The sequence below is a fragment of the Opisthocomus hoazin genome, chromosome 3 (assembly GCF_030867145.1).
Source record: "Opisthocomus hoazin isolate bOpiHoa1 chromosome 3, bOpiHoa1.hap1, whole genome shotgun sequence".
NCBI classification, from domain to species: Eukaryota; Metazoa; Chordata; class Aves; order Opisthocomiformes; family Opisthocomidae; genus Opisthocomus; species Opisthocomus hoazin.
Window position 1 is genome coordinate 90,258,113 of NC_134416.1, and position 24,888 is coordinate 90,283,000.

The following is a 24,888-nucleotide window of genomic DNA, read 5'->3' on the forward strand; positions in this document are numbered from 1 at the left end:
GCCATGGTGGGGCTGGGGCTCCAGGAGGCTGGGGCACCCTGGGAAGGGTCTGTGGGAGCTGTGGTGGCGTCCTGGGAGGAGGAGCCCCACCAGATCCCCCTCCATGGTGCTGTCTGGGAGCGTGGCAGTGGCACGCCTGCGGTGCAGGAAGGTGCTGCGGCCTGACGAGAGATGCATCTCTGTAGGTCAGTCCCTTGACCTGTGTCTACCAGATGTCTCCATCTTCAGCAGTGAATGCTTTTCTTACTCCTGCCACCATGGCAGATGGTTTCTAAGGAACACAAAGATGGAAACAGAATTGGTCTTCTGTGCTGGCGGGTGACAGCCGTACCACCAGGACCAAGACAACTGGCGCATCAGTTCTCCACCGCTGGGATGCCTGGTGTGGCTCTGTGGCCAGAGCGGGCAGGAGACAGGTCGTGGCAGGAGGCGCGCTCAGTGGAGGCACGTGGGGCCATGCTGGATCCCATCCTCGGCACACCGGGCCTGCTCCCGGCCATCCCGGCCATCTTCCTGGGACAGCTTTTAGTCTTCCCCTTCCCCACAAAGTTGTCCTGCCTTTGCTCAGGCCATCTCCAAGGGCTTGCAAGCTAATACCTTCAACTAGAGTTTCTTTAAGTGTTCACCGTGTGAATGAAATGCTTATCTGGGGAGGAACAACCCCATGCACCAGTACAGGCTGGGGCTGACCTGCTGGAGAGCAGCTCTGTGGAGAGGGACCTGGGTGACCTGGTGGACGACAGGTTAACCATGAGCCAACAGTGTGCCCTGGTTGCCAAGAAGGCCAATGGGATCCTGGGGTGCACTAAGAAGAGCGCGGCCAGTAGGTAGAGGGAGGTTCTCCTTCCTCTCTACTCTGCCCTAGTGAGGCCCCATCTGGAGTACTGTGTCCAGTTCTGGGCTCCCCACTTCAAGAAAAATGAGGAGCTACTGGAGAGAGTCCAGCGCAGGGCTACGAGGATGATGAGGGGGCTGGAGCATCTCTGCTATGAGGAAAGGCTGAGGGAGCTGGGCTTGTTCAGCCTGGAGAAGAGAAGGCTGTGAGGGGACCTTATAAATGCTTATAAATATCTGAAGGGTGGGTGTCAGGAGGATGGGGCCAGACTCTTTTCAGTGGTGCCCACCAACAGGACAAGGGGCAACAGGCACAAACTGAAGCAGAGGAAGTTCCAGCTGAACATGAGGAAGAACTTCTTCCCTCTGAGGGTCATGGAGCACTGGAACAGGTTGCCCAGGGAGGTTGTGGAGTCTCCTTCTCTGGAGATATTCAAGACCCACCTGGATGCGGTCCTCTGCAGCCTGCTCTCGGTGACCCTGCTTCAGCAGGGGGGTTGGACTAGATGACCCACAGAGGTCTCTTCCAACCCCGAACATTCTCTGATTCTGTGATTATCGTGTGGAGGCCACAGGGAATTTCGCCATTGGCCTTGGTGGCCATGCGATTCCACTGTTTGTCTTTGTTTTTTTACAGTAGTGGCCAAAAATATTATTTACTTTTGTAGTCAAGTACATTGAAACATAATTAGTTCTCTAAGGATTTTTGGGGTGATAACTTTCTGTTATTAAAAATTTGTATGATATAATTTCATTAGCCATGTACTTTCTGCACTGTTGTATACACAGCAAGGGTGTAGGTAAGCCAAGACTCAAAAACATTAATGGAAAAAAGGGCAGCCGTCTATAAAAGATAAGTTATTCACAGTAGCTATGTGACCGCAATATAAAAAATTGTTATTACACAGTGCTAGGAGGGATATATCCCGGTTAGTTAAAATGTAGCACTTAAAGTTATTAGCTGGTGCCTAATAATTCATGAAGTAAAATAATTAAATATGGCTCTGCCAAAATTGAAATGCCGAGTGGCTCCCACATAATTCACAACATTAAATTTCTGTTGCAACAAAGCATCACCCAATAATTGTGGAGTCTTTCAAACAATGGGCGTGTTAAAAAGATTAAGTGAAAGATTAAGAGAAAATAGTTGTGAAAGGGTCTCTCAGGGCTGAACATTGCAGCAAAACTGCGGATTATCTCCTGATTTTCACAGCAGAACAGAATGGTTGAGGTGGGATGGGCCGTCTGAAGGCCGTCTGGTCCAACCCCACCTGCTCGGGTAGGACCACCTAGAGCCGGCTGCCCAGGATCACATCCAGGTCCTTTTGAGATCGGCCAGTGTTTGCCATCATGGTAGTAATAAAAATGGGAGGTACTTTACAAAGTGCATAAATTAAATGTACCTGCATAATAACTTTAGTTGTAAATGTGTTATCTCTTTATCTCCAGTTGCCGAACGGTGCCGTGTGCTCAGCAAGCTCAGGTCCTATTTACAGGAGGTGGAGATAGTGCTTATTCACTTGGGAGAGGAGGTTACATTTTCATATTGTGGGACCAGCATTAAATTCTATGCATCAGAAGTAGGTCCATCAGCCTCCAGCACACACTGAAGACTTTCCAAAGTGAAACCTGTGACTAGACCTCAAATTCCTGCCCTTGTAAAAAACAAATAGGATAGCAACATGCAAAATTAATTCAGGAGAATGACTTGGTTAAAAGGGAGGAGCAATGTATGTATTAATTTTTCCCACAAGTCAATGACAATTTCAAAACATGAAAATAGGTGGGTTTGAGGACAGCAGAGTGAAGAGGTCAGAAGCACGCAATGTGAGGAAGAGTAAAAAGATCCGTAAGTTTTTCTTGGATAAAAGCAATAGCTTTGATCAACTAAATCAAATGGGATTAGTCGTTTGCATTGGAATCATAGTTCAAGACAAGTACTTCTTCAACTAGGAGACATCAAGAAATTTGGTGATCGGGTTTTAATTACATGTAGCTTTGCTGTCATACAGGAGTTAAATATTTGTTTAGTTAGTTATGCCCTTTAAGTAACATTTTAAGTGAAACAGTAACATATAAGTAATATTTTTGCTTATACTGTTGGACAGTTCAGGTCTGGAGGAAGTGACAACAGCAGCAAGTGCAGTTGGGTTGGCAGAAGGGACTCCTCAGAGTCTATAGGAAAGTCAGGAGAATTAACTTCTAGAGCTGCCTTCCAGGTCCCAGAGTAAGATCCCAAATCAGTACTGACCTAGCTGGCTGTTCTGGGGAAGTACAAGAGGGTGGAGGGAAGCTCTGTCTTTTTACAGGGATTTTCAGCCAATGCATTTTTTCTTCAACTCTTCAATACATTTTCTATATCAACTTATATTAATATAATGGTAGCAAAATTCTCCTTGCTTTCAAAGGAGATGCTGCAGCACATACCAGTCTCAGTGATCATTTGCAAAACTGCCTGTTGAAGATTTTCACTGCCCTATTCCAGAAGTTTAAAGATTAATGTAATCACTTTAAAAAATCTCTTACCAAAAAACAGAAGGTATAAGTTCTCCCTTTGCATAGTCCATATGTTTAATGTGTCAGAAAAAGCTGTTTCATTGATTGTTGTAGTGTTGCCGTGATTCTGGAGAAACAGAAGAACTGAGAAGAACTTCCAATGAGACCTGTCTCCAATTGCCACCCCATTCTTCTGCTCCCTGCAGGAGATGTTCTCTAATCCAGCATTCCAAAGTAACAGTACCCTACAGACTCCCGAATTCTTTAGTTCAAGCAAAATTATGTACTAACTGCTAAAGTACTTTTCACTGAAGACCAATTAAGATAGCAGGACATCTGCTGTGCTCAGGGTTTGGGGATGCAAGCTGGCACCTCCTGTCCCCTTTGATCAGCCCCAAATTCCACTGAAGTCTAGAAAGCCCCTTAGTGAATGCAATAGATTTTCAAGCAAGTTTTTATCAAGAATGAAGGAGCTTCTCTTCTAGAAGCAAAGGAAGCCAAGAAACAAAGCATGAAGAAAAGGCAAAGCACAATGCCAGGCAAGCAGAAGTTATGCAAAAAAGTAACCATATTTTAAAAGTCTGGGTGTTTTTAGAGCTTAAAGCACGTTGCTGAGTCAGTGCTGGAAAAATCATTTTTAGAAGAAGAATTAAAAACCAGTTATACCAATGTATTAGGTGTTGCAAATCATTGCCTTTTTAATGTCAAACATCCCTTCAAGTTTGGTCCCTTTTTCCCTAGGTTGTTGTGGAAGTACATGGGTGTATGTCTACCAACATCAAAGCGAGCTGAGTACTTCTGTAGGAGACCTACTCAGTGCACAAAATAGGGCTAATAAGGCTAATGAAATCTACGATCACTTCAACATTTCTACATTATTTTGAACTTTATTACGCTGGAGAATATATTGAAAGAATGAGCTATATTTTTCTCACCTGTATTTTCTCCTTGTTAAAGTTTTATCAGCAAATAAGTTTCCTGTAGTGCTTGATGTCACATGTAATTTGTGTCATAAATATTTATACATGCAGATTCTTAATGACCTACTCAGCCTTTCTGCTATGTTCCACTAAAGACAGTATTTCCATCAAGCAAGTATACTGAAAAAGCTATAAGCCAGTATCATATAGGTTCTTTCTAAACTACGTACATATTACATATGAAGTATTTTTCTTTGTTCAGAAACAATGTTTAGCAAGTTCTTAGAATAAATGTAGTTCATATATGTATTTATTTATATAGCCACAGTAGTGAGGGTGTAGTCTTTAAGGAAAGGCAATGCTGCAGAAGGTATATCCCATCTTGGCTCAGCATGGTGTGCTGGACTTTTGATGGGAGATAAGACAAAACATAAAATGTTGATGTTTAACAGAGCTGCAGACTAATCTATAAAAGACTAATTAGCGGCTTGTTGTCACTAGATTTAACATTAAGTGTTAAACATCAAGAGGTTTTTTAATTACCTAACCAAACAGATAATATGCCTTGTCCTTGGATAGGTGTAAAATCAACATATATCAGCTAATTCCAGGGAGGTGGGCTGACTTGGTCGAATCCCAGCCCAATGTTTGTGGAGTTCTTTGAAATAAATTACAGCCTCATTTTTCCAGTTAGCATGCTGCATACATGCTTGAAATAATTAAGTGAATATTTAAATATTTGCTCTTATGTTATTCACATATAAAGGAATTTTCCCATTCATTTGAAAGGTGATAGCTTTAAGTCCCAAACAATTAACAATTTCATTAAATACAGTGCTATGAGTGTTCATGGTCAATCTCAAAAAGTTCTTAATCTCATTTTAACATTTCTAGGGTTGAAACTCCTTTGCCCTCTGCACAAGAGAACAGACATTTGAATTTACAGTTATATGCTTCAGCTATGTAACACTCTGCACAATCCCTCCTCTTGTACGGGTTCAGTGGTTTAATGAAATATCGCTGGGAAGAAAAAAAAAACCAAACCCAGAAATAAAGGTCATTTACTGTAGAATCATAGCAGTCCCTCTAGACAACTTAGCCAGTGCCCACCGCTGATGACTGGCAGACTTGCTCTTTGAAATGAGATGTTTCAGCTGGGTAACTGAAAAAAAGGGTTGTGAGGCTGCTCCCTCTCCCAAAGTTGACATATAAATCCAAGTTAAAGAGATGATTCCATTATTCAACCTTTCAGATGCCTTGTCTTGACACATTCTTAAAGCAGACAGAAAAGTTTGCCTTAAATTTTGTGAGAGATGAAGTATATGTTGAGTGTGAGAGGTACACAGATCAGCTGATAGTACAGCAAGGGAATAAATTTTTGGTGGCTGGTCTTGACTAGAAATGTTTAGGTTGGAAAAAGAATGGGTTGTGATACCTGTAAATGTAAAATTTCCACTTACTAGAGTGATTGTAATTAAACTAAAGTAGATCCTTGCTGTTTTGAGAAGAGAGGAAAGCTCCAAGGTAAAGATGCTCCTAAATAACGCTGCTTAGACAGGCTTGACTTGCTGTTTTGGGGGGGACAGAAAAGCTCTAAAATAGAGAGACTCCTAAATAATGTTATTTAGACAGCTCAGCCTTGGGAGGGCAGATGCACCAAGCTACAGAGATAAAGAGGCACCAAGAGGGCAACAAGACCAGAGCAAAACAACCTGGAAGGACATGGTGTACACGATCTTAGAACTGCGTTTGCATAGAAACAAAGGTCAACCAGCGGACAATGTGATGAAGAGTACAAGCCTTCATCTGAAGACCCCTGATGACCACTCAGGGATGCTAACAGACATGCGTGAAAGACATTAGCATATGCTAATTAGTTCTCGGAAAAGTCATGAATATGCTAAGCATCTCTTGGAAATAAAGTGAATATGTATATCATGATTGTATTTAACCTGAAATTACAGGGTGTTCAGCGCACACATTTGGAGGGGAGATCCCCCGTGTGCCCAGTGCTGTAATAAAGAATACCTGCTTAATAGTCTTCCAACTATGGAGTCTTCAATTCCGGCTCTTCACGGCATCAGTTGGTTGTGTCAATGTATCAAAGAAAATTCTGAATAATTTACATGCATACAATTTCTTCAAATTCTAAGTATTGCTTGAAAAAAAGACAGATAAAGAGGCCAATTTAGATGATGTTCTAAGACCACCTTATCAAGATTAGGGTCTTCATGTTATCTTATCCTGATAGTTTGCTACATCCCATGGTTTGGCTAGATGGGTACAAATGAAGGCTGCTGGAATCTCAGGAAAATTGTAAAGGTCACAGACAGTAGCAGATTCATGGCCAACAAAAAACTATTCAAGAAAGGTGTAAAAAATATGAGATTGTTGTGAAGTTTGGGTTAATACAGCTGAACGGATTCGACTGGTTTCAACACCAGCAAAGGAGGAGTGGCATCATGATGATTAGGAAGTGCATATTTCTTCAAAATGCAGCACATAGGGGTGATTGTGAGAAGCCTAGTTCTGAGCATGTTTTTAATACCAGGAATGTGTTTGGAACCGCTCAGATGAAAGCCCTCCAGACATATCATCTGTTCAGCCTCCTCACAGATCTCTGGAGTTCTCATCCTGCCTGGCTGCTTAGGAACTTCTCCGTGAAGGAGCTTTGTTTCACATCTAGCTAGCAGACTCTGGATCTATTTCTAAGCTTAATCCAAATATCAAAGTCCTGTTTGCAAGCAGGTACCAAAGCTGCCAGTCCTAAAGTGTCTGGTACAGCTGCTTGAACAACCATCAGTGAGACAATCAGTGTTTTGGAAGTTCATGGTGAAGATGTCTGGCCTAAAGGACTGTTCTTCCTGATTTCCTATAAGAAGAATGGGTATCAAAAGCCTAGATGAGCATGAGACATATTTAAAACAGGAGGGTTTGAGTTCCTCCGTGAGTTATGGCCCAAAGGTGCTTACCTCACTCCATCAGCCAAGCTGGTGCTTAATTTCTTCTGTGTAAAACACGGAGATTGGTAGCATTTCTTCACCAGGTAAGTTCCCAAAAGTTCAAAGAGAGAATCACATAGTAGACTGGATAGTTGCTGAGTTCAGACCTGCAGTCCCAGGGGCCTTGGTGAAGGCTGTAACTGTTCTGCTTTTTGTGATCTTACATGGAAGTATGGTTATTGAAGCAAACCCCATATTGTATGCAAGGCACTTGCACATCTGGAGTGAAATCCATGGTGATGACATTGGCATCATTGTGGTGAACAGACACACTTTGAACTTGTGTAGCATCAATACAGATGCTACTCCAGGCTTACTGTAACGCAAGGTCAGATGCAGAAGAGTTCGAGATCATTGCAGCTGAGCTGGACTTGACACCTTTATAAATGTGAAGAAGGGAGTGGAGGGAATAATGCAAGTGAAGAAGATCAAATAGTTTTGAGAATAGATGGACTAATGAAGTATGCTTTCTTATGGGCAATATTTTATCACTGGATTTCAGTGTCTAATAAGGTAAAAGCATCCCTCACAGCTTTCTCCACAGCTGGGGCTTGCAGAACACCTTGCTTTGATTTTGATTTTCTAGTGCCTAGTAAGCTCCAAGTTCATGCTGGAGTGTTTTCTGTAGTGGGAGTCCTACCAGTCCTCTTGCCTCTGATGGGCTTCCTAAAGATTTACTATTAAATAGAAAAGGTAATGTTGCTTACAGCTAAAAAGGATTGGAAAACAAAATAATATATCTTTGTGTCAGGGCCCTGAATGCTCCAACAGACTCTGAATCTCTTCCCCCACCTTCCCCTGAAGGTTTTGGCTGCCTCTACCCAAGGCTAGCTCTCATGCGTCCAGGTGTGTACCTGGGGTTCAACTGCTTGGAGAGCTGGGAGAAGCCTTCAATCTCAGGTCTTCACCTCTGCTAAGCTGTAGGTGTACCTCTGCCAGGAATCATACTTTGCTAACTTGCTCTTTTGGCTTGACTTCACACCTGCCTCATCCCTACAGACCCATCTGGCTACCGCTGGAGCACAGCTGCCTGTGGTGTGAGCAGCCCTGCTCTGGTCATCTTGCTGAAGTGCTGTGAGACCATGCCATGTCAGGGAGCCTTGCCTGCCTCACTGTCCCCCTGAGCTCCGGGCTCCCCTTGCTCTGGGGAGCTGCCCTGCTCTGGCTGTGCTCTGACCCTCAGCTCAGATAGCTCGATTGTGGCAGGCTTGTCCTTGTCAGGGTCTGTGATGGGGGAAGTATGTGAACCAAGCTCAAGACAAAAAATGTAGGACCTGAGGGCAGGAGTCTCATTTTCCACCACTGCCATCATTTGTAGCAGAGCTTCTGAACAAGGAAAGACATCTACCCATCTACCAGAGGTCAGGCACCTTCTCTGACTTCTAGTGTCTCCAACAATAGAGGAAAACAGATACATTCTGCAGATACCTCTTGGGCCTTTCATGAAATCCCTGGAGAGTCGGGTGTTCAGGGAGTGCTCCTCTATCCCTCAACATGACGGATCGCTTTCCTAACTCGTCTTGGTCACTTTCAGATTTCTTTTTATCACTCAGATCTCTGCATTATCTGCTCCCAGGCTGGCTCATCTAGCTCAGATGGAGACGCACACATTGGTTGTTCAGGTATGGTGCTCTGCATCATGGTCCGGATTCCTAGTGAAAACGCTTGCCCATCTCCAGGGAGGAGAGGACTCTCAAGGTACCTATTTCAAATCACCCTTAACTCCAGCCAGTTAAAACCAACAGAGGATTTATTTGCAAGATCTAAGAAAGGCAACACAGTCACAAGTCTTATAAGTGCCGTAACTAAAGAAAAACATGCTTTATCTGCCTCCACTCAGAAGAGATCTGAAATGTATTTCTTTTTCTCCTTCTAGCCAGATGACAACACGAGGCACCAGCCTCTTACCTAATCCACGTGGTCTGTGACTGAGTCTTCTTTCATTTCCCCTCCCCCATTGGCAGAACAGGCTATTTTTAAACCCACAGGGTCCAGTCACATTCTCTTCCTCCTCCCAGGGATTACTGAGATACAGCATTAGCTTGGGAGGTAATTTTAAAGCTTTTAATACTTTTCCCTTACATAATAGACAGCCTTCACCTCTTTGGAAATGCTCCTGTCCCTTTGGCATGGTTAAAAGTGGCTAGTAGCTATCTGGACAGAATACGTAGTCAGTCAGCAGTTTCCCTACTGCTTAGTTAAACTACAAGCAAATCACTAACCCTTTGAGAAGATAATGTCCTTTCACTCTGCATGGGACCCAATGAAGTTCACTGGGGGAAGCTTGTTTATCCCCAGAACCACATACATGACATAAAACATATGATTTGATAAATACACTTCACATAACTACAAGCAAGGGAGGGCAGCCCTGTAGCCCTTTTCCCTGAGTGAGACGGTAGCAAGGCAATACAGGTACAGAAGAGCATCATCTGGACCAGTGCCTCCAAGTCTTTCCTACTCATCTCAGTTTTCCTGCTTCCTATGTCTTGTGTTGGACCACTGCTGCTACTCTGCTATACGCACACAAGCACCCACCCTTTTAACGCCCTCTGACCTGACAGTCTCCCTTACATCCTATTCCCCCGAATTTGACTGTAGCAGCAGCCATTTCCTGCCATGGGCTCTTGTCCTGTTCCTCACTTCAGGTGCTGACCTGCTTGCGTGTTGGGTAAGAAGAGCCCAGAGGGTCTGTGTAGGCTAATTTCTCACCCTGCCTTGTGCATGCACTCACCATATGGTGTTTCCATCAGCAATTTCTGTCCATGTCCTCCTGAAAATGAGACACCTCTCTCCAGGGTGGAATTTCAAACCTCGGGCTGACTAGGCTCCTATAAAAAACACAGAAAGGACTGGGCTCCTCAAAAGGGGATCCAGATGTGATCAATATCCCTGAGCAGGGGACCCTGTACAGCTGTCTGATAAACCTTGGTTTGATTTACAGAAGGCTGCTCTGTTGGTAGACAGAACCGCGATGCTTAGCATGGTCTCTCTTACACACTGTGAAATGTCAGATTATTTCTCAGCCACCCACACTCCCATCACCACCTTTGTGTCAGGTCTTCAACACAAGCCAGAAATGAGCTGTGTGCATCAGTTCTAGACATGGTTGTAAAAGACACAGTTGCATATAATACAGGCTTTTTATAAAACAGCTTTGAGCAGGAGTGGAATAATGCTCAAGAGATTCTGTCCCACAGTGGGCTAGCAAACTGCTTTAGGAGAGAGACAGACATTATCTGGTCAGTTATCAGCAAACTCAGGTTTGTGGTATGGCTTCCACACTGGAACCAGACAGTCCCTCATAATTTAGAACAAAGCCCAAAAATCCTTTTCATTTAATGGAAGGATTAAAAAATTCTCCAGAGGCGTGCAGAAGATATGAATCTAAATAACGATACGATTTTGAGAGGACAAAAAGAAGTGGCAATCCCCAATTCCAGATCATCTCCCATGAAGGGTAACCTAATGGTGCAGAATTGCTGACTGGCTTATCGGTCAGGAGGCTGTGAACAGCAAGCAGCCTGTCATCTTCCACACGGGAAGAAGCTTAGCTGCTGAAGGAAGAAACAGGAATGGCAAAGCTCTCTTTTCGGTTGTTTTTGATGTGTCTGTAGATTCTGCACCCCCTGTGTTTGTACATACATTTTGTGCTTTCTTCACATATACCTTAACCTTAAAATGAAGGGTGATTTCAGGGAATGGGTGGGAGTTACAGTGCTCCATTCTTCCGCTGTGCCAATCCTTGGAGCTGTGGTACATGACCACCGATGTGCTTCCTCCAGGCACTCAGCCAGGGAAAGGGTGCTCTTCGACTTCGCTGCATGGGGAAGCGGAAGGGAGGAGTGCTCTGTGGAGCAACCAGCATTGAGGGGTACCAGGTGTTTCCTGGCTGCAGCTGACTGCTGGGGAAAATCAGTAAATGGTGAGGAGCTGCTTGTTATTTATGAGTTGCATCATTGCACAGAAGTTCTTCAAAATTGAAGGATGACAAATCTATGAATAAAAACCAATGTTTTCAGGTTATTTGGGCTTCTACAGCAATTAGTTCAATATGCGCAACGCCATTATGGATCTGATCTCTTTCTTACCTTTCCAGCTGTGTCATGAAGCCAGCAGACTGTCTATAGCTATAAACTGTGTTGTTTTTTCATGTTTGTCCCTGCTAGCAGGAGCCAGTTCAGAGATCAGTCCAATGCAAACATGTCCAGTCAGGCACACATTTGGATGGTCTAACCAGCTTTAAACCTGCACAGAAATTAACATAACTGCTAGCACCTTTCAGCAATAATGCAGCAATGCTATTCTAACCAGCTAGGGTGTTAGACTGTTTTTTTCATCAATATTAACCTTTAGACTTCAGCGAAGTATTTATTTTGACTTCACTGAGGTTTGCCCATTAAAAAAAGAAAAAAAAAGCACACAAGTACTGTGTGTTAAGATTGAGAAACTAATTTTGAAATATTTTAATTACTTAGAAGCTGTACTTACGAAGGCCCAGACCTTTTAAAGATAAGTGGAGAATGGCTTTTCTTTTCAGCTTTGTAAGCACGCTTGCAACTTGCCTGTCTCCCTTTGCAACATCTTTTCCTGAACAATAATCCCAGTGGATTCTGACAGAGAGTGATTACTTACATTTTCCATGCTTCAGTAACTACTCACTGTCTTGTAGAACAGCATTGGCACAGTAGTCAGAGAGCTGCACAGGGAACAGTGCAGAAAAATAAGTTGTTTTCTAGGTAACACAAATTTACCCGTCGATACTGACTTATGAGTATCACTAATCATCTGCTGAGCCAAGAGCAGCTTTTATGTTTGCCCTGCTAGTCAGATATTTTGTAACTTAGAATAAATGGACCAACATTTTTGATCCTGTCTTGAATTAGATGTTTAGAGTGCTGCTAATAATCAGTTCCAAAGTCCACACACTCAACACATATGTAAATACATACATATATATACGTATGTCTGTGAATGGCAGGGCACTTTGTGCAGAGCTACAGTGTGACATCAGAAACCTGATGGCTGAGAGTCTCTGTCTCCAAGTAAGAGTGAAAAGTGACATTGCAGTGGAGTTTGTTCCAGCTTGTCTGACTAACAAGATGGACTGGACAAGCTATAGACAACCAGCAGAAGCCCCTCAACTGCAAGCCGTTGCTTGCGGAATTTCAATCATCCAGATATCTTCTAGGGCAGTAACACATGACTGTGCAAGCAGTCCATGAGTTTCCTAGGATCCACTCATGACAATTTCTGAATGCAAAGGCTAGATAAGCTGACCAGGTAGTGCACTACCTGACCCGCTGCTCACAGACAGGGAGGAAGTGATGTCAAATGTGGCTGTAGACAGCAATTTGGGTTGCTGTGACCGCCAGATGATCAAACTGAGGACCTGGAGAAAGGCCAGGGAGGTAAGCAGCAGAGCTGGGGCTTGGACTGTGGGGGAGTGGACATTGGCTTATTCAGGGTGGAAAAGAACCATGGTAGGTAGCGCTCCCTGTTTTGCCATTGACATGAAAGGTAAAAACCGAGCGTACAAGAGGGCAAACAATGGCAGGCAGAAAAGTGTATGTGCAAGGGTACTCTGGATGAAATCAGGAAGGCAAACACCAAGCTGGAATTAAAACTTTCTAGGGATAAAAGGTTGTGGCACCCCCATGCTTAGAGGTTTCCAAGGTTTGAGCACACTGAGCCATGGCTGGCCTAACTGTCAGCAGTCATGCTTGCACTCTGATTGCAATTAAAAATGAACACATGACACAGAACTACAGGTCCCTCGGAGGGATGTGCCTGAACTCTGTGCTTACTGTGAACAGCTCCAGAACTTCAGCTGAGAAAGACAGAACTAATGACTGCAGTGTTGCTGTTGGGGATCCAGTGGTAATGTTGGGAACAGGCACTTTCAAGGATTTCTCTGTCAATCTCTACCACTTTTTTCAAGATTTGGTGTTTTTATAATCACTTGATGGTTATGCTTATTTGCGGCCCGATCTAGTTGTTGATACTGTATAGAACTGAGTATTTATATACAAGGCCAACAGAGTTCAAAAGACTTTGCCATGCATTTTTCTAGGTTCATGACTCCACATATCACAATCTCCGTTGTCAGATTTTGGGGCAGGGGGACGTATTTCTGTTAGGATAGCGTTACTTTAATTCATCTCTATCAGCCTTAGGAGTGTGGAAAACAATTACCCACTCAGTAATTCCCTCTACCATAAAAAAGACAACAGATACTACCTGGGAATAGTACAACACAATCATCACAATTTGAATGTTACTGAATATAGATGAACTTTTCCAAATAGAAAGTGGGGAAAGAATTAGAGCTTGCTATGTACCTATAGTTAATCTTCCTGCACCTGTAGGAAGTTGGGACATTACCACTAACAACAAATAGAAAACATGAGTTTAAGTGACAGTTTCGTTTCCCAAATCAGTCAGAACTGTCTCCACTGAGAAAAAAAAAAGCATTAATTACCTTATTTGGTTTTTTCCCTTTCTTCTCTGATGGTTTCTAAGCCAACAGAGGACAGAGGAGACAACAGGACACCAGCCCTCACTCCTTCTACCTCTCTAGGACCTGCCAGTACCAAATACACCACAAGGAGCTACAGAGCGGACAATGAGGCTCCTGTGGCCTCCTCGTGTTGCTGCAGTCTGCATCCAGTGAAAGACTTCACAGGAAGACATGCTACCTGTCACTGCGTCCCGCAGCCTGCGCACCACTGGCTCTGGCAGAGGAGCTCCTGTCCCCACTGTGAGCCGGCTCACACCCACAGTAAGCGTTACTTTGTTTACTTTACAGAAATTCACCTGGTTAAAATGACATCCATAATAAGTATTTTGCAACTTAGCTTTCAAAATGTAATTGTGCAATTGACTTCCTTTTTCTAAAGAGACATATACATAGACCGATACGCGCAGAGCAACGTACAGATAACAGCCATGACATTCGTTATTTTAGTCACATACACACTGATCGTAAGACCTGTTAGGTTTTCTATTTTAAAATGGCTATTTATTGTGGGCCACGCTAACCCTATAGCAGGACAGTGCCAGGACTGCAGTTGCAGGTTTCCCCACCTGCCCATTCCCCGTTAAATAAAACCAGTATTATCTTGGGTCTCATTCTGCCTCACATCAACAAGATTGTCCATTCCTTTCATTATGGAACTCCTGTTGCTCACCTTCTGTCCCATAATCACCTGTGATTTCACTTCTTTTATTTTATTCCTTTTCAGACAGCAAGGAGTCAGGTTTCTTTTGCTGTTGTTGTTAATTTTGTGATCAGTTCTTAGTTCAACCACTTCAGGTACAGTTATGCTGACAGGGTAGGATGCAAGTAGCAGTAGAATAGAAGAAAAGCAAGGGATGGATCAGTTTTCTAATCCTGTTGCTATGAAATTCCAGTCTGCTCTTCTGCAAATGGAGCTTTCTAGGTACATTTACAGAGCACAACGCTGCAGGATTTTCTGATAGTCAGCAACCATTCATAGGTGTACTAAAAACTGCAAGGTACTTTTCTAAGGTTTTTGTGTTGTCAGCCACTGACCTAGAGAGTCTCAATCCAAGCAATCACAGACCTCAGGGATGTGCCAAAGGCGGGGGGGGGGGGGGGGGAAATTCGTGTAATTAATGTATTAATTTTCCATGAAGAGCTATCAATCACTCTTTCCACCCCATATCTTGCATATATGGAAAAACAGCAGAAGTGAGTTAATCACAAAACAGGGCAAGGCTCTATGGCATTTAAAGTTATTTGTGTTTTTATCAGCATATAAGAGATTTGAGAAGGGCTGTAGGGATGGCCATCTGAGAACAGGAAGAATTCAAGTGAAGTTGTGCGCCTTTCTAAACACAACTGGTACAAACCTCATCATTAGTGTTCCTGAGAAGAAACAACTGGTGGAATCTCTTTACTGGATTATCACTTATGTAAAAAAAAAAAAAAAAATAGCCAAAACCCGTTAGGAGTGGAGATGGTAAGGCCACGGGTTTGCCTGAACTTCAGTTACACGTATTCACAATCCTCCGAGTCACTCAGGCATGCTAGTTCAGCACAGCTCAGTGACATATTTACTGCTCTGCTTTAAAACCACTGAACTGAGGCCAGCTGAGAGCATTAGAGGTGTTATCTGTAGCTCATCAGACAGAACTGACACTTCCAATGAAAAAAGATCACAACAGACAGATATACCAATAAAAATAATTAATTTTAAGAGTAAGACTCTTAACACGCTAGTCCTGCAGATTACTGCAATTCTTACTTCTAGCTGACCAGCCACCATACTCAGAGTATAACTGTAGGAGCACGCTAATGGTCTTGAGAAGTTACGCTATGTTGATTTTTTTTTAATGGAAGACTCTGTTTTGAAGACAAAATTGTTGTGTCAATACACTTATCCACAAGGTAAACCCATGCATGAAAGCCTTTCTTTACATTAATGTGATGTCTGGATTCTCCACCTAAAGGAACTTCACTGTCTCGTAACTTGGGGTGAAGTGTCAATGACTGTAACACAGATGTTGGCCACCTGAACATTAGGTCTTCAACTGGTGCATATTCTGCATAATATTTATTCTAACATTTCTGCAGTTGGGACAGTTTGCTGCAGTACAGTATACTGACTGTATTTTAGTAAGTGTATGACTACGTCACAGCTGCCTGACTAATTTGGTCCCTTGCCTGTCTAATCTGGTAGCCTTCTGTGATCGAGTGACTGCATCAGTGTGCAAGGGAAGAGCAGCTGATGTTGCTTAACTCTTAGTCACTTACTTTGACTTCTGTAAGGCCTTTGACATGGTCCCACACAACATCATTCTCTCTGAATTGGAGAGATATGGATTCGATGGATGACCATTCAACGGATAAGAAAGAGGCTGGGCAGTGGCATGCAAAGTAATGCAGTCAATGGCTCAATGCCAAATGCAGATCAGTAACAAGTAATCAGTCCCTCATAGGTCTGTATTGGGGTTAATACTGTTCAATATCTTGATTAATGGCACTGATAGTGGGATTGAGAGCACCGTCGGCAAATTTGCAGATGACACCAAGCCGAGTGGCACAGTTGATATGCTAGAGGGAAGCGATGACATCCAGAGGGTCTTTGACAGGCTGAAGAAGCGAGCCTCATGCACCTGGGTCCAGGTAATCACCAGTATCAGTACAGACTGGGCAGAGAATGGATTGAAAGCAGCCCTGTGGAGAAGGACTTGGGGATACTAGTGGATGAAAAATTGCACATGAGCTGCCAGGGTGTGCTTGCAGCCCAGAAAGACAACTGTATGCTGGGCTGCATCAAGAGAAGCATGGCCAGCAGGTCGAGGGAGGTGATTCTGGCCCTCTGCTTTGCTCTGGTGAGACCCCATCTGGAGTCCTGCATCCAGCTCTGGGGCCCCCAGCCCCAGAAAGTCATGGACCACAAAGATGATCTGAGGGCTGGAACACCTCTCCTATGAGGAAAGGCTGAGAGAGTTGGGGTTGTTCAGCCTGGAGAAGGGAAGGCTCCAGGACACATTATTGCAGCCTTTCAATATATATAAAGAGGGCTTATAAGAAAGACAAAGAGACACTTTGGGCCTGAAGAACACAATGGAACGGAATGGAATAGAATAGAACAGAACAGAACAGAACAGAACAGAACAGAACAGAATAGAACAGAACAGAACAGAACAGAACAGAATAGTTGGAAGGGATCTACAACAATCATCTAGTCCAACTGCCTGACCACTTCAGGGCTGACTAAAAGTTAAAGCATGTTTTTAAGGGCATTGTCCAAAGGCCTCTTCAACACTGGCAGCCTTGGGGTATTGACCACCTCTCCAGGAAGCCTGCTGCAGGGTTTGAGTACCCTCTTGGTAAAGAATGGCTTCCTCACATCAAGTCTGATCCTCTCCTGATGATGCTGCTTTGAGCCATTCCCACACGTCCTGGCGCTGGATCCCAGGGAGAAGAGATCAACACCTCCCTCTCCACTTCCCCTTCTCAAGAAGCTGGAGGGAGCAATGAGGTCACCCCTCCTTCTCTCCAAACCAGACAAACCCAGTGTCCTCAGCTGGTCCTCATCAGACATGCCTTCCAGCCCCTTCACCAGCTTTGGTGCCCTCCTCTGGTTGCATTCAAGGACCTCAACACCATTCAGAAATTCTGGGGCCAAGAACTGCACACAGTAATCCAGGTGAGGCCGCACCAACACTGAATACAGCGAGACACTCACCTCTCTTGACCAACTGGCGATGCTGTGTTTGATGCACCCCAGGATGCGGTTTGCCCTCCTGGCTGCCAGGGCACGCTGCTGGCTCGTATTGAGCACCCCCAGACCCCTTTCTGCAGGGCTGCTCTCCAGCCGCTCCTCTCCCAGTTTAGACTTGTGCCCAGCATCACTCATTCCTAGGTGCAAGATTCAGCATTTGTTCTTGTTAAATTTCATGCCACTGATGATTATCCAGTGCTCCAGTCTATCTAAGTCCCTCTGCAAGGCCACTTGTCCTTCAAGTGAGTCAACACCACCTCCCAGTTTAGTATCAACAGCAAACTTGCTAATGGTGCATCCAAATCCTTCATCCAGATCGTTGATAACTGGCCCTCGGATTGAGCCCTGAGAAACACCAGTTGCCAGTCAGATGCAGCCCCATTCACTGCAACCCTTTGGGCCCTGCTGTTCAGCCAGTTTTTCAGCCAGCAGACCGTCTACCTGCTCATCTCACAGTTGGACAACTTGTCCAGAAGGATTCTGTGAGGGACAGCATCAAAAGCCTTACTAAAACTGAGAAAAGCTACATCTACCACCTTCCCTTCATCCACTAGGTGGGTGACCTTATCATAGATGGATATTAAATTAGTGAAACAGGACTTCCCTTTATGAACTCACATTGACTGTGCCTGATGATTGCACTGTTCTTTAAATGTAGTGATAAGACAAGGCATAATGGTTGTAAATGGAAGGAGAGTAGATTTAGATTCGATATAAGGAAGAAATTATTTAGAATGACGGTGGTGAGACACTCTAACAGGTTGCCCATAGAATTTGCAGATGCCCTGTCATTGGAAGTGTTCAAGGTCAGGTTGGACGGAGCTTTGAGCAATCTGATCTAGTGGAAGATGTCCCTGCCCATGGCAGGGGGGTTGGACTACATCATCTTTAAAGATCCCTTCCAACGCAAGTCATTCTATGGTTCTATGTAATAAAAACTGCATTTGTACCCGACATATAACATGGTAAAGGTCCTGATATCTTCAAGAAGACACTCATAAAAAATTTTGTCTCGTGCCACAGGACTATGTTGTTCTCTAAACATACACTGTCTACTGGTGTAATAGAGACAGAGATATTAGAAAAACTTTTTAAAAATTTCTACCAGTTTGACTTAATGTGTTCATTGGCAGGTGTATGCCCCTGTAAAAACTAAACAATGAACTAATGAAGAAATGGCACCTCATTTCTCACTGTCTCTCCAGTGCTTTCATAGGTTTTCAGAATCATACCTGTAACATTTTATGGTATGTTTACCATACCTAACTCCAGTCTTCCAAGCAGTCACAGCTAAGTCAAGCACATCCCACGCTGCTTCATTGTCACATTTCTTGCAGCAGCAGCAGGTCCCACAGATGCCACAGGGGCCTGAGCACAACCTTGGGGAACAGGGAAGCCTCTCCTTGTGCCAGAGATCTGAAACAGAGCCTCTGTAGATTAAACAGGTCTTGAACTTGTTATCCAGTGCCACAGTAATAAGCACGGACAAGATAACCCATGCTAACCCAATGTGAACTCTCTTCAAGCTCCAGTTACTCAGAGAACTTTTTCAGTTTTATAAACAGGCTGCACGGCAGGTGAATAAAAGCAGGGGTTTGACATGCATTCTTCTTTTTCCCTTCTAGTATACACCCACATATCAGCAACTGTTCCATAACATCTGGCTTCCCTTGAAATTTCTGACCTATCTGAGGAGAGAAAAGAAAAATAAATACTGTCAAGGCCAGGCATCTGTAAAGATAAGGTAAGGTGGGAATGTAGTCTCAAAAACAAAAAGGGGCAAAAACCAGAGTTATGTGAAAGAAGTGTTAAACAACGCTATTTGGGCACTATCAAATAAAACTTTTTCACGGCTAAGAATCACCCAGGAGATGGCACATGCTCCGGTATGAAAAACGCTAGGACCTGGACAGCAGAAATGAACGCAGCAGCACCAGACTCACAGTGTTGTTTTACAGACCAGTTCTGCCTCTGCTCATCTCATCTCACTTCACTGGGATTGCAGCATCCCATCACTCTTCAACCTACTGGAAATTCTCCCAGAAAGATCAAAAAGCCAAAGTGATGGGATAGTTGATAAAACTGAAAGGCAGAACCTATGGGGAAAAGTAGCAGCAAGTCTGACTGCTTGTGCTTGGAAATTGCGATGTGTATTTACCATGACAAGTGTCTTGCAAATCTGCCAGCAAACAGCCTAACAACAAAAAGTAAGAATTCAATAAGGGATGCACTCAGAATAATGATTTTTAGAGATTTCCATGCCACGGATCTTAACACAGGAAGGAAAAACTAACCAGGAGTCGTACACCAAAGGGTAAGTGGCAGCCTGAGTGTCATTTGACAGGCATTCATTTCTCTGCTGACAGAAGTGTTGACTTCTGCTAACTGCTGCCGCTGTGACAGAAATGGAAACACACGAAATGTCGCGCTCTTACACAAAGCAGTCAGAGGTGCCAATGAAGAAGTTCAAGTTCAGGCGTCCAAATCGGAGTGACACAGAGAGCACCTGGCTGTCTTCCATCACACTCTGAACTCTGGTATCACACTCTGAACTCTGGTGAGTGCACAGAGCTTGTCCCAGCCTGCTCCCTCACCGGCTTTTCTGCCATTCTCTGTTACAAACTGCCGAAAATACAGAATTTCATTCTTTAAATTCGAATTTCCAGTGGAAACTTTGCAAACAGAGGAGAGTTTGGGAGAAGAAAGACTGAAAGACATTTCCCCTTTTCTTGGAATACATTTCATCGGTGACAAGAAGAAAAATACGTGAACTGACTTTCCATTGACCAAATATGCACAATTTTGCTGCTTATCAGCTGCTGGAATCACGTTCTTCAACAAAGACTCTTTGAACTAACTAAACTGCCGAGTTTAGATTTCAGTTTTGCAGCAAGGCCTGTGTTAGCAGGATGCAGCAGCTCTGCGGCAGCCCTGCAGCCTGCCCCCCTCCCCTCCTTTCTCCCAGCAGAGGTGGGGGTCTCCAGCAGGCCGGGAGCCGGACCCCCATTCCCACCTGGGAAAGGGAAGCTTCAGCGTAGTTGTAGTTCTCAGGCAGGGGTGAAATCTGAGCACAGATCAGGTGAATAATGGCATCCAACCTAGAGAATGCTCTCGTGCATTTTCTACAGGACACGGTACTTTCTTGCTCCCAACATCTTCTGTAATGAAACTGTGTCCGGGGCAGTGTTTCCTCTCTTCTGTGGCAAACCTCATTGCTTTTTGATGGTAGATGAAGAGGGCTCCCACTTGTGCTTTAAGCCTTCATAACATAGTGCAGGGGCACATGGTGGTGTTGCTCTCAGTTTCAGATGTTTTGGGGCCAATAGCTACTTGTAGGGAAGCTGTTGAATCCTGCTCAACAGCCGCAGTGACTGCTGCCAGGAGGGGAGCCGGGCAGCAGAGGTAAGCAAGCCGACGTGGATCTCCTGTTCAGGGCTTGCCCATGTGTGTGGCAGCATGCAGGTGCGCGGTGCAGCACCTTGCAGCCCAGCATAACTGTGTTTGTGTGTCTGCCCTGAGTTCCACCATCCATTTTCACACCCCAGCTTCTCACCAAGTTTGTTTCACTGCGTTTGAGGTTCTGCCCGGTGGCAGAGACCACAGGACGTAAGTCAGCAGCAGTGATGAACAATTTGACTCTCATGCCTCTTAATGAGGAGATGGTATCTGAGCATCTGCTTACTGTTTTGCTTTTGAATATTCATCTGAAATTACTCAATATTTCTTTACGGACGCACACACTCTGTAAGCTGTAATAACCATGTGGAATATACCAGGCAAAGCTAGCACTGCTAGCAACAGGCATACCAGTCTGCATGTCAGCTCTTCAAATATGTTGTGATGCCTAGGGAAAGAAAATACTTGAAGTAAGCGTTTTGGTGGCTCTTGCTTGATACATGAACTGTGAAAAGTTAGATGAAGGAACATAGTGTTTATTTTGAGAGAGTTCAGCTTCCTCCCCAGAAAAACTGGCCATCGATGCAGCTGTTCGGAATCCATAAACTGACAACCTCCATCTTCCTGGGGGTAATCATTAAAGCCTGGCTTGATCTTTGCTCTGGAAAAATGAGATGGTCTCCAGCCAAACACAAAGTAAATCTTTCGTGTGTGAGCAGACTCGGTCTGTGAATGAAGCTGCCTCACCTTCAACATACTTTTCTCATTGATTTCTTGCCTGTTTATAAACCTCAGGATAGGACAAAAGTGTCAGGTACTCCTTCTGGTGCTCAGTTCAGCACTTGAGAAGGTACAAGACTTCTCTAGCACAGCTGATCATTTCTTTCCATTGGCCTGTCAAACGAGAGACACAATTTTCTTTCCATACCATGGGATTCATGCTGGATATTTTGTTGCTTTAGTTCCAGATATTTTCTAGCCATGAGTCTGTAGTGGATGGGGATTTTTGCTACCTGTCCAGGTGTTCCCTGGAGTTAAGGAGTTGGTCAAGGACTGGGTTAGGTGCTTCTGCATTGTAGCATTTTTGTTTTGAATCATCTGCTTCCTCTTTGGGAACACCACGTTCTAGAAAAGCTGCGTATACGCAGCAAGTCTTAGCTCCTCATTTAGGAAGCACTTAAATGTAGGCATAATTAAGATGATCATCTATTTCACTGTTATTAATAGTTCACAGTATAGGGCATGGAGCATCTCTCACACAAGGGGAGACTGCGAGAGCTAGGATTGTTCAACCTCAAGAGGAGAGGGCTCAGGGGCAGTTTAGCAATGTTTATGAATACCTGGTAGGAGACGCAGGGAAGGCAGAGCCTGGCTCTTCTCAGCACTGCCAAGTGACAGAAAAGGCAACAGACAGAAACTGAAACACAGGAAATTTTATCTGAACAAAACACTTTTCTGCTGTGGGGCTAGTTGAACTCGCTTGCTTTCATTACTTATTCCTTGCAGCCAGAGAGACAGTAATTATCTGAAATTAACTGCAAGTGTTCTCCATTAGAATTTGTTTTCGAGTAAGTTTGAGCAAAGCCCACCAGGTAAGATGGACTACCTGAAGAACATACTACCAATAAAAGTCAGAAGTAACTACCACAATAGACAAACATTTCTGCGTTTTTATTCTTACGGTTTGAAGTGTGATGCTTTGTTGGTTAGATGTTTATGAGAATGACTGGTCTTTCATCATAGTAGATTTCACGCCCATAACTCCTCATTTAGCAAGCAATTAAATATAGGCATAATACCTCCTCATCTCCTGGATGAAGAGTTAAGAGTATACCCTCAACAAATTTGCTGATGACACAAAAATGGGTAGAGTGGTGGATACACCGGCAGGCTGTGCGGCCATTCAGGGAGACCTGGACAGGCTGAAAAGTTGGGCAGAGAGGAACCTGACGAAATTCAACAAGGGCAAGTGCAGGGTCCTGCACCTGGGGAGGAACAACCCCATGCATCAGTACAGGCTGGGGGCGGACCTGCTGGAGAGCAGCTCTGCGGAGAGGGACCTGGGTGTCCTAATGGACGACAGGTTGACCATGAGCCAGCAGTGTGCCCTGGCTGCCAAGAAGGCCAGTGGGATCCTGGGGTGCATCAAAAGCAGTGTGGTGAGCAGGTCAAGGGAGGTTCTCCTCCCCCTCTGCTCTGGCCTAGTGAGGGCCCATCTGGAGTACTGTGTCCAGTTCTGGGCTCCCCACTTCAAGAAAGATTAGGAGCTACTGGAGAGAGTCCAGCGCAGGGCTACGAGGATGGTGAGGGGACTGGAGCATCTCTCCTACGAGGAGAGGCTGAGGGAGCTGGGCTTGTTCAGCCTGGAGAAGAGAAGGCTGCGAGGGGACCTTATAAATGCCTACAAATATCTGAAGGGTGGGTGTCAGGAGGATGGGGCCAAACCCTTTCAGCGGTGCCCAGCAACAGGACAAGGGGCAACGGGCACAAACTGAAGCACAGGAAGTTCCATCTGAACATCAGGAAGAACTTCTTCCCTCTGAGGGTGATGGAGCACTGGAACAGGCTGCCCAGGGATGTTGTGGAGTCTCCTTCTCCGGAGATATTCAAGATCTGCCTGGACAAGGTCCTCTGCAGCCTTCTCTGGGTGACCCTGCTTCGGCAGGGGGGTTGGACTAGATGACCCACAGACGTCCCTTCCAACCCCGAACATTCTCTGATTCTGTGATTCAGCAGTGACTGAATGCAAGAAAAACACGCATGCAACTCATTATTCCTAGTTAATGCAGGTTTTCTTCTGGTTTGATAGGGCATATTCTATAGCGCTTTGAAATCTTTAAAACTAAACCTTTCTGTCTTCCCTTATCCTCTTGCAGAGTTAGATATAGAACAAAATGGCAAGGCATTGGGCAATATACTAATATCTTTCTCTTTGCTGAGCTTCTACATTTCTTGGCTTTATGTATGCAAGCAAGGCTTAAGGGTAGATTGGCTTTCACGACAAATAAGTAATTCCTTGGACAGAAAATAAGACTTCGGCGAGATGTGCATCTCGATTTTCTAATTCCCCTGGCACAATGCCATTTTTGTCAGCGCCTTTTCTGGAGCACTGTCGTCCTCCTTGAGTTACATGTTTTGGAGAGGGCTAGTGAACTTCTCGCTGTCAGCCTGTCTGCAGCACAGCAGCGTTACTCAGTGATTCTGCTCAAGAGGCACTTCTGTTTTACAAAGACACAAAATGCATAAACACTTTCACAACCAGGTCTTAGAGGGGTCAGAGAAATCAAACTGATTGGCTAAAATGAAGCAGAGGAACTACGTGCCCTTGCTTCCCCTTCAACATCAGCACCTTCTAGGACCAGGAAAATAACCAGATTGGAGGGAAACCTGAGGTATTTCTTTACTTTCAGTCTGAAACCTAGATTTGAACAATACACTTGTAGGGTCCCAGAGTGTTTGGGAAGGTCTGAATTGACAGTCATAGAAAGCAATGAAAGCTCTTTTAAAAACTGTCAACTGATCACATTGATTCAAATACGAGTGGTGTAGCATGTTCACAGGGGCACCAATCACTTAAATTCAGCTGCACGTCTGGTTCTGCCAAAGTTAAATAACAATTACTCCCAGCTGCGTATTCCTAACCAGGACTAACAGCAAGTGGCTGCCACTGAAGGTAGGGGACCAGGTCTGAAGGCCCCCAAGTTCCTTCCCCACCTGTGGTTATGTCACACAAAAATTAAATCCAGGGATTCTGCAAGCGGTTATAGTTCATATTGCTCTGCTAGAGTATAATGTTCATTTATTGTATTTTACAGCTATAAAATTCTTGAGATTACTATTAGACTGGTATCACAGCAGACAAAACTTGCAACCGTGCTCCCCTGGGAAGCCAGCGGACGCTGCGGCAGAGCTCTGGTGAGGGCAGGCTGGGTCTGCTCCCACCCACCTGCTCTGGTGCCATTCTCCAGATATCCCCTGGGCCGC